The sequence below is a fragment of the Pteropus medius genome, unplaced genomic scaffold (assembly GCF_902729225.1).
Source record: "Pteropus medius unplaced genomic scaffold, Ma_sr-lr_union100, whole genome shotgun sequence".
In the NCBI taxonomy this organism is placed as follows: domain Eukaryota; kingdom Metazoa; phylum Chordata; class Mammalia; order Chiroptera; family Pteropodidae; genus Pteropus; species Pteropus medius.
In genome coordinates this window covers 5988174-6002909 of record NW_024344437.1, presented here as the reverse complement: position 1 = coordinate 6002909, position 14736 = coordinate 5988174, and the positions used below count along the sequence as shown (strand labels likewise).

Sequence of the window (14736 nt, the reverse complement as noted above, 5' to 3'; positions counted from 1 at the left end):
GACAAGATGTATTATTTCTAGATAATTATGTATTCAATATAACAATATATTCATTTTTCTGTTATCTTTCTACATTTTTATCCATCATTCACTGAACATTATCACTGAATTTTTCATAGGAGAAACATCTATCCATTACTCAGATTTCAAAACCTTATTTTAGAGTGGTTAAAATCATTGCCATGGTCTTGTGCCATTATTAGATTTTACTAAATCTTAAGTTAATCAATTTTAATAGAATTTAAAAATTGCTTTAACAAAGTTCCTTTTTAAAGGCATGCTAGTGTTATATATGTCTTTGCTCATTTTCTCAACTCTCTTCATTTCCTTCCTTCTCCTTTGGACATCAGCAGACTTTTTTTTCACCTTTTACCATCACTTTTCCTACTCGTTCATGTTTTGTGTCATTTTACAGTTTCTCTTCACTTTCTTTTTCTAGTAACTTTTCTTCCTTTACTTCTGTCCACCATCCTTTTTTTTATTTATTCATCTCATCTCATTCCAGACTTTCTCTCTATTGGATGTTTTTACTTAAAAATTATTTTCTTGTTCTTGTTTTTATTATTATTATTATTATTATTATTATTATTATTTGCTACTAATATCACAAAACAATTTATTCAAATTTATGTTGTGTTATCTAGCATGAGGGATGATTTGAGAACTAGCAGCTTTTGTTTATGCGTATCTGATGGAAATAAAATTTAACAGACCAGAAGAGAGGCCTAAAATCTTTGAGCGAGCGAGGAGTCCAGGTTATAGCAGTGCTTAAATAAAAAGGGAAAAAAAAAATCCATATAATCATGTAAAACTGAGTAAGAGGATAATTCTTCTCATAATATGAAAGTAAAAAAAAAAAAAGACATAGTAATTCAGGGAGAAAGGAAAACTTAAATGAAAGGTTCTGAAGATTAAATAAGTAAATAATGGAAGTTAAGAGAAAGTAAACAGACTTGACAGAGGAAGAAATGCAGCAGCACAAAAAAATTTAAAAATTTCTCTTCACTGAAGAAAGACGCGGATATCTACTTAAAATTTTACCATTTTAAAGGAAGAATTATAGCGCTCATGAGGCTACAGAGCCATGCAGTGGCAGAGGGAGGAGCAGAGAAGTGAGCAAAAGTAGCCCAGGGCTTCTTGACGTCCCCTCCCCGACATCAGCCACCCCAGCTCCCCGACTGGCTGGGCTGCAGCCTGGCCGAGAGGGAGGAGGAAAGATCATAATGAATTATTTTTATAGTATTACTTATTTAATTGACATGTAACATTATAATTGTTTGAGGTATACAACCTCATGATTCAATATTTTTATGTATTGTAAAATGATCGCGAGTAAGTCTAACATCTGTCACCATACAGTTATAAATAACTCTTTTCTCTTGTGATAAAGACTTTGAAGATTTACTCTTTAGCAACTTTCAAATATGCAATACAGTATTATTAACTATAGTCTCCATGCTGTACATTATATTCCGATGACTTATTAATTAATAACTGGAAATTTGTGCTTTTTGACCCTTCATCCATTCACCCATTTCACCCCTAATCCACCACTAATCTGTTCTCTGTATCTAAGTTTTTTTTTGAATTCCATATAAAAGTGAGATCATACGGTATTTGTCTTTTTCTGCCTGAGTTATTTCACTCAGCATAGTACCTTCCAGGTCCATCCATTTTGTCTCAAATGGCAAGATGTCACTTTTTTTATGGCTGAGTAGTGTTTGGTTGTATACATCTTTTTCCATCGGTCCATCGATGGACACTTAGCTTGTTTTCACATCCTGGCTGTTGTAAATAATGCTGCAGTGAACGTGGAGGTGAAAATATCCTTTTGAGATAGCGTTTTTGTTTTCTTCAGACAAATACCTAGAAGTGGAATTGCTGGGTCATGTGGCAGTTCTATTTTTAATTTTTGGAGGAACAGCTCCATGCTTCTTTCCATAGCGGCTACACCAATTTACAGTCCCACCAGCAGAGCATGAGACTTCCCTTTTCTCCACGTCCTCGCTAACATTACCGTTTCTTATCTTTTTGATAAGTCATTCTGACAGGTGTGAGATGATACGTCATTGTGGTTTTGATTTGCATCCCGGCTGATCAATGCTGTTGAGCAACATGGACCCATTGACCATCTGTACGCCTTCTTTGGAAAAATGTCTATTCAGATCTTCTGCCTAAGCAGATTGTGAGGTTTTTGTGTTTTTGCTACTGAGTTGCACGAGGTCTTTATGCATTTTGGATATGAAGCTTTTATCAGATACATGAGTTGTAAACATTTTCTCCCATTCAGTAGATTGCCTTTTCATTATGCTGATGGGTTCCTTCGCTATGCAGAAGTTTTTAGTTTGATATAGTCCCACTTGTTTATTTTTGCTTTTGTCACATTTGCTTTCAAAGTCAGATCCAAAAAATAATCACCAGGACCAATGTCAAGGAACTCACTGCCTATATTTTCCAGGATAAAAAAAAACTTTTCATATCAAAAATATAGCAAAAATTTTAAGAGCATCTAGAAAGGAAAATAAATGATTTTATTTAGGAAGTAGAATCAGCTTCTCTTTAGAATTTTTTGTTGTTGTTGTTAAGACTAAATATTGGAAGTTAATAAACACGTTTGCAGGTTTATGATTTAGTGATTTCATTCCTGCTAATATAAGTGTTTTTACAAAGAGCAAAAGAAATATTTTCCAAAGTGTAAGACTATAAAGCTATATCACCATGTATTATCCCTAGAAATACTCTGGACTATTGAAGAAAAACTATTAGACGTTGGGAGGGAGTAGTTAAGTGGATAAAAATACTAGAAAGTTTTATGTTTCCTATGGGAGAGTCTGTTCTTTATGTTGACAGAGGAACATATATTTTTATGTGACGATCACTAGAATAAAATTGAATGTATAACTTCAAAATTCTAAATTGGCAAACATAGAATTAGTATGACTGGCAGCCATTTGAGGAGGAAAACAAAGGAAAAAGGAACAAAGAAAACTCGTTAAACATAAAGAAAATAAGAAAAAGAGAAATATAATTTAACGAAAACAAACAAAAGAAAATGTGCAGTGGTTATAGGATGGACTCTGGATTTGCTAACGCAGATGTTTTTTTCTATTCCTTTCTTTTGCCAAGAAGCAGAAAGGGTCAAGACTAGATTTCCCAGAGTCTGCGAAGCTGGGTTTTCAGTGTGATTAGATTCTACTAATCGCATACAGCCAGACGAAGCCTTTGATCGAGTAGAGAGGTAGACTCAGGCTGCATGCGTAGTATGCCGGCATGGATCATGAGAAGGGATCTATTTAATGTTTTTGATGTAAGTGGTACCCCATCACCAGGAAATACACGTGAGTTCGAATGATTACGGATCTTTTTTTTTTTTTTTTAAGGTCTTACGTACTGGGCTGTAAGGTGAAACTCAATAATTTACCCAGATTTTCACAAACGGCCAAAAGATAATGATAGTCTTACAAGACGAATTATCTATTCTTTAGATTGGCAAATATTGAAAAAAAAAATGTTAGTATTAAGTGTTTTAAGGGTTTTGGTCAAAGGGCAGTCTTATAAACAGCTAATGAAACGTTTTTATTGGCACAAGATTTCTGGAAGATAAATTAGAACTGTCCATCAAAAACCTTTTAAAAAGATATGCTTGTTTTGGAATAATGATTCTGTTACTAGAAATTTTTCTTAAATAATATTTAGACAATGTTGCAAAGATGAACTTTGAAATCGTCATAGTAATGTAACTGTAGTGAAAATTTGTAAACAACTGAAATTTCTAATCAAAAGGCATTGGTTAAATAAATTACTGTGTAGCTATACCCTGGAACACCAGTCAGCCATTAAAATTATGAGGCAAGTTTATGTTGACATGAAAAAGTATCCATGGTATATTATAGATAAAAAAAAAAAGAGACAAATATAGAGATGTCTTACAGAATAATAAATTTTATTTAAAAAGTAAATATACCTCTATGATGACATACTCTTTCTTAGGCGATGAAATATTTTCTTCAGAAAATTCTTCAAACTGCATCTGATAAGACTATGGACTAAGAGTATTGTGGATTCTATCTTAAATTTTCAAACTTAAGATTCGGGAATTTTTTTAGAGTTTTTAAATTCATTCATTCATTCGTTCATTTGTTCATTTTCCGTGGTTGTACCAATGTGGCGGTCCCACCAGTATATCCTCTCCAACACTTGTTACCTGTCCTGTTGATGATAGCCATTCTAAGAGGTATGAGGTGGTATCTCATTGTGGTTTTGATTTGCATTTCCCTAGTAGCTAGTGAAGTTGAGCATCCTTTAATATGTTTGTTGGCTGTTTGTATGTCTTCTTGAGAGAAGTGTCTGTTCAAGTCCTCTGTTCATTTTTTAATTGGATTGTTTATTTGTTTTTTAATCTAAAAAGCTCTTTTAGGTAAAATTTTGAACCTAATTTGAGTAGTTTCAATATGTAAATCAATTAAGCTATTTCTTTAAAAAGTACATTTTTATGCCTTTCTGGTTTTCAACTAGAATCCTTGGTAATGAATACTAAAGCTTTCCCTATGGTTTTCTCTTAAATTTTGAAGGATTCATGATTTACATTTACCTCTTTACCCAGACCGTCTGTATTCATTAACAGTGCAGATTGACATGTTAGCATTTATAAATTGAAAAATATAAGCTAATATGGAGGGGTTTTTTTCCCTAGTTTTTACCTTGAAAATAATTAAATTCAGAGTTGAATTTACTCAGGTTTTACCTTCTATGCTTTTAACCTCTAATCTAAAAAAATTTGATAAAATAGCTAAAATATAAAAGTACATTTTAAGTACTAATGGATATTAGCAATCTAAAAGCAGAAAGAATACACCTAAATAGACGAAATACAATCATTTCCTTTCTATTATGGCAATATTTTACTGTAAAATGCTTTTCTTTTCATTGAAAAAACCTGTAAGAAAGTATATTTGAAAGGTGAGAAGAGTTTTAAATAAAATACAGGAAAGAGCCCAAAGCATAAATGTAAAACTCAGTGAATTATCGCATTGTGAATGTCCACATATGCAACATTCAGACCAAAATGCAGAAAAGTTACCAGCACTCTGGTCAACCCACTTGCGCTCGCTCTCAATTATGATTTCTTCCCTCTCGCTTGGTGCAAGCCACTGTCCTGATGTCTAACAAAAAAATAAAAATAAAAAGGTTTAGTTTTACCTATTTTGTAACTTTAAATAAATGAAATTCCATGATAGATAATAGATAGATGATGAGAGAGAGATTAGATAGATAGATAGATAGATAGATAGATAGATAGATTGATTTATGCCTGGCTTTTTTGCACAATACTGTTTATGAACTTAATTTATATTGTGTATATAGCTGTAGTTTGTTTTTGTTGCTATGTGTTACACTGAATAGTTAGAACACAATTTGTTTTACTGTTAATAGAAATTTGTCTTGTTTTTAGTTTTTTAGCTAAATGAATAATCTTTCGGTCAATGTCTTTTGATACACCGTGCAAACATTTCTGTTGCGTGTGTATACCTGAGTGCAATTGTTGGCTCCTACTGGAAAATGTCAGTTTCAGAATCCTGGGATCCTGATAACGACTGTTTTAACGATAGCGTGGTTACTGAGAAAACGTTAAGGTTGCTTGACAGGTTATTCTTTTTTCTTTCTTTTTCTTTGTCTTTTTCTTTTTCTTTTTTTTACTTAATATGTAAATCAATTTCAGGATTCCAATGTCACATCCATAAATCAAGGCATATTTAGAGAAGTCTAGCATTTTCCCTGTCCCCTTCACTGTGTTCCCTCCCTCCCCCAAAGAACCACATTCCAGAAGCAGCCACCACAGATGGTCACCATCTTTCTATTCAGTCGATAAGTTCTATAATGGACGTTAAAAATGGGTTTCCATTGGCGAAAGTTGTGGCTCATTAATAATCGAAATGGATTATAGAAATGATGTTAACTGGTGATTCATGGTGCTTAATTCATGGTGCTTAAGACCTAAATTCATGGTGCTTAAGACCTACAGTTTGGTTAGGAACATCTTTAAAAGATAATTGCATAATTGCATGAACACACTAGACTGTTGAGAGTCAGGTAGACTAGGAGGGGAGCTTTGGAATCGAATTTCTAAGTGGTCTCATGTTCAGCCACTAATTTGGAAGATAATTGGTGCCTGACTGCAAAATAATGGTTAACAAAGTTTCACAATTAGAATATTGCCACATTTGCCTCGGGTGAAGCTTTTGTGAAAGATGCTGTAGACTGAATAATTTACAGAACTGTCTAGAGATGATTTGGTGCCTGTTTTGTAATGAATGTCTGAATAAGTGACAGATCCTGATCTGAGATTAGCTGTTACGTGAAGCCTGGACAACTCATTTGCCCTAACTATTGTTGGCTACCAATTTACTAAAAAGAATCTTGCCACTGCCACTGCCAAAGAATGCCCTTTTGCTACCCTCTTGATCTGAGAAAATTCTTCTCAGTCTTCAAGCTACTCAATCGATATAGTGTGAAAGATTTGTAACGGTAACCACCATAAAGAACACTAATTAATGGTTTCTAATGAAGATAACAGAGATAATGTCCTTAAAGATTAAATAGTAAAATATGCATTTGAAATTTATATACACAGATAATCTAATCCAAGCCAATCTAATTTAATTTAATCTTGATCAGTTTTAGCAAAATATATAATTAATTGATGTATCAAGGTAATCATATACCTGATAGATATATTTGCTTGAAATCACCTTATAGATAGTGGATATCTCTTTCTGAAAAATAAAATATAGAAATATTATAGTATAAGTCATTCCTCAGCAAGTTTCCTTCTCTGAAAATGAATTGTTTTTCAGATCATTATTTCCCCAGAAGTTTCAATTAAGTTCAAGCATCATTAGGCTATTTTTGCATTTGTGACATTCTGAGATATAGCTGTGGGAGAAAAAGGGGTTATGTGCTGGGTTTTGGCAGAATTATTCATAGGTTAAAAATTAATTTGCCTCCTAATCAGTTCTCCTGACAGATGATTGACAGGGGCAAACAGAAATTAGCCACAGAGGAATAGAAGAGGGTATTCTGCAAGGGAAGCTGTGAAGATGAAGAAGGCACATAGTCAGGTAGATGGCCGAGGAGACGTATCAGAAACCACTGATCCTCGATTTGGACTTTAGTTCATTATTGAGGGTATTTTTGTTTCATAATCAGAGCTTAATGTAAACAGAGTCTGAAGTTAGGTGATTGTTTGAATCCGTCTCGAGAGGTGCTTCTATATTTCTACATTGTTCTTTGGTGATGGGTCTTGAATTATTGTATTATAAACTTCAAGCCTGCGAGTACTTTTTCTTACAAATTTCCCATCCCGAACTTCATTGCTCCATTTGAAAAGCTAGTGACAAGATAAAATTTCCATTTTTTTTTGATGAACATTTAATTTATATAATGGCATTTCTGGTTTTAATATTATAATCCTTACTTAAAAGTGTTAGAGCCAGTCTTTACTTATAACCTATAAATTTAGTCTGGGTTTTGAATTAAATTGAATTCCTACTGCAATTGCCATCTTAGTCTTTCATGGTTTAATTAACTAAGCATATTTTAATATAACACATTTTAGTCTATCATTTCTAAGAATTAACTTTCATCGTGTGTTAAGAATTCAGTAATTACTGTCAAGTTGATGCAAAATTAATTGTTTCCATTTAATATAACTACACAAAACAGGAAAAAGTTACTGACTTTTAAAGTGCTTCTTAAAAATTTTAGTTATGAGATCCATCAGTGCTGACATCTTAATTTTGCTCTATTCTTCAATTGATGCGTTTGTTTTTATGTAATTATGAGCTGTCAAAGGTCCCTTTCATAACAACAGATTTGATTTGCTTCACTGAACTTAATGAAACCCATGTGCATGAGTGAATTTCACAAAGATATTTCAATTCAGTACCTGAAATTCTTGTTGGTAACAGTGTCTAATATTTGAAACATGAAGGCTATTGAAGAAACCAAATCACAGACTTATAAGAACCATAGGTTAAAAGGTACTAAAAAAGATATTTAGTAGATTGTGATAACTCCGGCCAGTTTTACACCTATAGCGTTTCAATCTCTTGGATAACTAATTTAGTCTTAACATTTCGGGAGATGATTCTATAACCTTTGTTTAGCCTCTCCATCACCTTAAAGGAAACATTTAGTCATTAAACGGTTTCCATAAAGCGACCACACACATTAAACATTCTATGAGTTTTAGAACCATCTCAAGATTTGGGGGTTCTGAGGAAGAGAGAACTTCAAGAAGCATGGTCCTTCTGTCACCTCCCCAGCACCCCACATTCTCCCTTTCTTCCCTCTCCCAGAATTCCCTCTACTTAGAATTTCAAATACTTCTCCATCTCTTGGGCGGAATGGCTTCTCCTTCGTTTTTATACCTTGGCTCCAGCCAGCTCCGGGGCTTCGAGGGGGAGAAGCCGTAACTTCTATCCTAATACTTCTACAAACCCATTCATCTCTCCTCTGAGCAAAGGCCTTTATCTTAGCATGATCTATCTTATTAAGAGTTAAAAATGAAAAGTAAGGTAATATTTGTTTCTATTATAATTTCTGTATGACACTTTTATGTCAACTCACTTTTTCGCAAATATGCAGTGTTAACCTTAGCAGAAGTATGACTTTTTAGACTACTACTTATTTCTGTGCTAGAAAATACATTTCCCTCCACTCCCCTCCCCTCCCCCACACTCCCTTCCAGAAGAGTCTGCTCTTCTCTCTTCTCCCTTCCAACAATCACCTTATATTGATGACCCATACTCAGTTTATGGGGTTTACTTTGGCTTCTTATGATTAGGTTATCATTTTCCATAGTTTGTTTTTGTTGATTTTCTACCACTAAATCTATTATGCTCTAGTTATGATACCTGTAATTTCCGTCCAGTTTAGAGTTCTCCATGTCTATCAGAACTTTGACTTGCAGTCCTGTGTTTTGTTCGTATTCATCTTTTGCAAGCTGGAATGCAGTTCAGGAAAAATGGGTTGAACGCAGGCAGCAAAGGCTTGGGTTTCGGTCCAGCTCGGCCACTAAAGTGTTGAGTCCTGGACCTCTCTGGGCTTTCGTCCCAGTAAGGGAATGAGACTAGGGTAAGGATTCTTAACCTGAGTTCTAAAGCTTGGACTTCAGTATTCCCTGATATTCCTAAACAAGATTTTGTATAAGCGTGCATTTGTTTGGACAGTGTCTGTAACCTTTATAAGATTCTCAAAAAGATTTCTTGCTTAGAATAACTTCGTACCCACTGTATCGCATTTTCTTTCAGATACTTTAAAATCGTCACTTTTGAAAACTGTATTAAAGTTTGTGGAGCCTGTGGACTGTGCTAGAAATGTAGGAAGTTATATGGCTTAACACACTAAAACAAACATATGAGAGGCCCTCAAATATTTTATGAATGTATAAAAACATTATTAAATGTGCTCACTTAGAAACTGGCTGTAAACATGGTAGAAAATAAAAAGTTGTCACTCTTGTTATGTGGTCTTTGTAGATAAAAATATCTGTTGCAAGTTCACATATCTATAAATTCATGGCAGAAATTAACTTTGTTGAGAAGTGATAAGGTTTCTTGGCTGTGAGGTTTTAAGCTGTGACTTTCTACAATGTGCAACATGTAAATTCAGTGACCCTAAAGCCTCTTCACTATAGTCATGAACAAATTTCAAAAATAATATCATAATTTCATGTTGAAACTATAGTCTACAAAGTTCATTAACTTTAACAAAGAAATAAACTGAATTGTCCCAAATTTCTGATTTATGTTTTAAAATTCCCCCCTTGTGCTCTTTGTTGATTTTGAAAAATAATTGAAAATGCCTTGGATAACAGAATAACTAGGAATTTTTAGAGGGAAAAAAATAGGTGTAGTTTTACCTCTCACATCATTAGCTTCAACTTTAGTGATTAAAAAATTCCTTCATAAACTTTTATAAGCATTTTAATGTTGGTTTTACATCTTCAATTACATACAATTAAGCAAATAGTCAAGTAGTACCTACTACATATCAAAAAATATGCCAGCCAGGAGAGGAAAAACACATTCTGCATGGGAAATTTCTTAAAGCTGAGTTTCATAAATATGGATTCCCATGTCCCATTGAAGTAGTATTTTGAGTTTCTTTGGATAAATACCCAGAAGTGGGATAACTGGATCCTTCTTTTGTATTGTTATATCCTTTGTTTTAAAGTCTGTTTTGTCTGATATAAATATTGCAACCCCAGCTTTTTTTGTTTGTTTCTGCTTTTATGAAATATCTTTTTCCATCTCTTTACTTTCAGACTCTGTGGGTTTGATCAGAAATGAGGCTCCTGTAGGAAGTCTATGTAATAGTCTTGTTTTTTTATCCATTCAGCCACCCTATCCTTTGATTGGAGCACCTAGCCCATTTACATTTAAATTAATTGTTGCTAGATAAAATAGATTTTTATTTTATTTTTCATAATTTTTTAACGTTTTTAAAAATTTTTCCCCTTTCTTCTTAAAGAAGTCCCTCTAACATTTCTTGGAATAATGGTTTGGTGGTGATAAACTCTTTTAGCTTTTTTCTCGTCTAGGAAGCTCTTTACCTATCGCTTGTTTCTAAATGATGGCTTTGAGGAATAGGATAATCTCATTTGTAGGTCCTTCTTTTCATCAGTTTGAATATTTCCTTTTCCTGCCAATCCCTTCTGGCCTGCTACTTTTCTGTTGTGAAGTCAGCTGACAGTCTTATGGGAACTCCCTTGTAGACAACTAATTGCTTTTCTCTTGCTGCTTTTAAGATTCTCTTTGTCGTTAACCTTTGGCATTTTAATTATAATGTGTCTTGGTGTGAGCCTCTTTGGGTTCATCTTGTTTGGGACTCTGCTTCTTGAGCTTATATGTCTATTTCCTTTGCCAGGTTAGGGAAGTTGTCCATCATTATTTCTTCAACTAAGTTCTCAATTCCTTGCTGGCTCTCTTTTTGTTCTGGCATCCCTATGATGTGAATGTTGGTACACCTGATGTTGTCTCAGAGGCCTCTTAACTTATCCTCATCTTTTTGGATTTTTGTTGTTGTCATTGTTGTTGTTGCTGTTCTGATCGGGTGTTCTCTGTTGCCTTACCTTCTAAATTGCTGATTCGATCGTGGAGTACTTGCTTTTTGAAATGGATCTAGGTGAATAAATTAGAATTGATTGGAAAGAGAAGAAAGAGATGAGTATCTAGTCAAAATCGATAATAAGTAGTTTGTTAAATGCTTTAGCCCTTTATAGTCAAACTCCTGTATCCTTGACCCATTGCTGAACATAATTGCGCACGCAAGATTAGAAAGTATAAGAAGGCATTATTTTGATGTGGTGGCACCTTTTGCTCTGGGTAGACGATAAGGAGATGATAAAACTTATCATTCTGCAGCTATTAAGCCCTTTTTTTCCTGCTTTCTTGGAAAATTGCTACAAAAACACTTTGAATAGTATTTTCCTTGGATGACTATATGTATCGTGGAGTATTTAACTTATGAAAAGTAATTAAAAACTAAAATTTTCAAAAAATACTCTTAAAATACATATATATTTTAAAAATACTGTCTTTAGTGTTCAAAGAAAATGTAAATCTTTAAATAAAAATCTTTAAATAAAAATAACTATATCATACCTCTATTTATAGATTAGGAGAAAGTTTTCTAACCTTTCTAATGGGAAATAAAAGCTGATATAGTATTCAAATTAGTGGAATTTCTTCTCTTTTCAACATGAATTCTACAGGAGAAGGATGTAGTTTTTCTGCCAACTTTTTCTGGTTGTACTGGAAAAGACAATTTTAATGTTACCTTTTAAGCACCATAGACTGCAATATTAGTATTCTTGAATTTCTGAATACTAAAATTTACCCTCAATTGTTTTTCCTAATTCTTCTTTTGATTCAGATTCATGTCAGACATCCCAATTAACAGTATTTGAGCTGAATGGCATCAAGTAGCAAATACAATCACACTTTGAATTATCTAAATGAAAGAGGAATGTGTCAGCTATGCATTGTTTTAAATTACTTTATGACATTTTATTTTTATGAATTATTAAAAGTTTTAACAGTAATATTTCAATATTTATAAGTTAAGATTTTTTAAATGGAAACTTTAGAAAAGCTTACAAATTCCAGGTATGTGGTGCACTGGACTTTTTACAAAGTTTACACACCTAGGTAACCACCATTTAAATTAAGAAATAAGTTGTTATTAGCATCATACAAGCCTCCCTTGCATCATTTCCCAGTCATTACTTTGCCACGATAACCACAATTCCAAGTCCTATCTCCGTAGGTTAGTTGACTCCAGTTTTGAACTTCTACTAAATGACGTTTCCTCATTACTATGTGAGTCTGGTGGGATCACACTGTGTTTACTTAGCTAAATTGGAAATATGTTTCCTGGAGTTCTCTTGCCTGAGAACTTGGGTTCCAGGACATCTGTGGGTTCCAGTGTATTGTCACTCTCCGATACTTCTTGTCCATCTTCCCATCCTGGCTGTGAGCCATGATGACTTTAGGCTGAGAACCAGAAGCAGAGGCAACAGTCTCAGCTAGCTTGCTTAATGAGCTCCAATAGGTGCATAAAGTCTATTCCCTATAATAGATATAGCACTTATCCCTCTTCTACCTCTTTGAATCCAAACTGCTACAGAGAAATTTACCATGAAGCAATAATCATCCATTTTCATTGCTGTATAGTATTCTTCTATATGAATACACCAAAATTTATTGATACATTTTACTATTGATGGTCATTGAGATACTCTCGATGTTTAAATTATTATGGATGGTGCTGCTGTAAACATTCTTCTGTGTGATTCTTGGTACATACACATGTGCATTTCAGTTAGGTGTGTACCTAGAAGTGGGTTTGCTGGGTCACAGGGTGCATGCATGCTTTGCGAAAAGGTTTCGACAACTTATGAACTCACTGGCAGTGTATAAGTGGTCTAAATTATTCCATATCCTTACCAGCACCTAGTTTGGGTTATCACTTATTATTCAGCCACTCTGACAGGTATGGAATGGTATCTCATTTTGGTTTTAATTTGTTTTTGTTTAATGACTAAAGAGTTTGAAAACCCTATGGCCATGCCACCCTGAATGTGCCCAATCTCATCTGATCTCTGAAGTTAAGCACGATCGGGCCTGATTAGTACTTAGATGGGAGACCACCTAGGAATACCAGGTGCTATAGGCATAAAAAAAAAAAAAAGTCAAAAGTTTGAAAACCATTTCAGGTGAAGTGACTGTTGAAGGCTTTTCCACATCAATAAATTAGATTTTAATTTATTAAAATCTTTTTTCATTGATTTTAAGAATTCCGTATATATGCAGCTCTAGATATGATTCTTTTGAACACACACACATGCATATATAATTTCAGGGTCTTTTTTGCCTTTTCACTCTCTTAGTAATGAATTTCGATGAACAAAAGTTCTTAATTTTAAAGAACACATTTTCTTTATTATTAATGCATTTGGGTTATATTTCAGGAAACTGCCTATTCAGCATCATAAACATCTCTACCTGTGATACCTTCTAGAGCTCTACTGTCTAGTGTGTTTAGATGTATGTTGCATCTGCAATTTTTATGTGTGGTATGAAGTACATAATAGGGCATGATTTTTTCTGTACAAATATCTAATTAATCTATTTCCATTACTGCAAAGAACCCCTCTGTCATAATCCAGGGACTGTGAAGTTCCCTTGGCTTTACTTCTTTTTTTTACAGAATTTGTAGCTTTTCTTTCTTTTCCTTGCCTATTGCTTAAATAAGAGCCCACATAAGTCCTCAGACTTTGTTCTTCTTCGAGATTGATTGGACGCTAGGCTAGGTACTGAAAGGGAGGTCTTAACATGCCAGTGCATTGCATGCTAGATCTCCGCCGTATCGTCTCATCAGTCTTAGTGATAGATACTAAGAATTTTTAATATCATCAGTATCATTTTGTGAGGAAGAAACCGGACTTAGAAAAGTTAAAGTGCAAACAGGATAAAGAATGGCTTTCTTTAATCTCTCCTTCTACAAATACATAGAAATGCTGCATGAAATATAAAATTTTTTTAAATACATAGCCAATCCAAGCCAAAACATAACAAAACAAAACAAAACAAAACAAAAACAAAACAAAAATCCAAAAGCCCTAAAAAAGAAACGAAATCTTCAAATGCCAGAAAGAAGGAGGAACCAGAGTTAGGCTTCTGAGTGTGGAGGCTGACACCGCAGTGGCCCCTGCCTAATCACTCCTAAGAACAGACCTTAGGAGCTGGGACGAAGGTTTCAACTCCTACATAAACAGAAGTCATTGTTTTGGTCCTGCACCAGATTTTGGGCTGGAGTTGAGTCCCTGCAAAAAAACCAGAGTCTTCAAATTGTTACTCCCATTGTGAAAATTGTCTATGGCCATGACACTCTGAACAAGCCTAATCTCGTCTGATCACGAAAGCTAAGTAGGGTCAGGCCTGGTTAGTACTTGGATGGGAGACCACGTAGGAAGACCAGGGGCTGTAGACATAAAAAATAAAAAATAAGGGATTGCAAGCTGACAAAGTCCTTTCAATCTGTGAGGTCAACCAAAGATTGCCTCGCCTAAAAAAAGGGAGGAGACAAAAATACGTAACATGAATTTGTACTAATTATCACAGAAAATGCTCATATTTAGCATTATCAGCCCAAGGTTTGAATGAGAAGCTT

General features: G+C 34.1%; 1 pseudogene; it reads left to right on the top strand.

Annotated features, from left to right (window-relative positions):
- Positions 1–13120: 13120 nt before the first annotated feature.
- Positions 13121–13239, top strand: LOC120610775 (uncharacterized; annotated as a pseudogene).
- The last annotated feature ends 1497 nt before the right edge of the window (positions 13240–14736 follow it).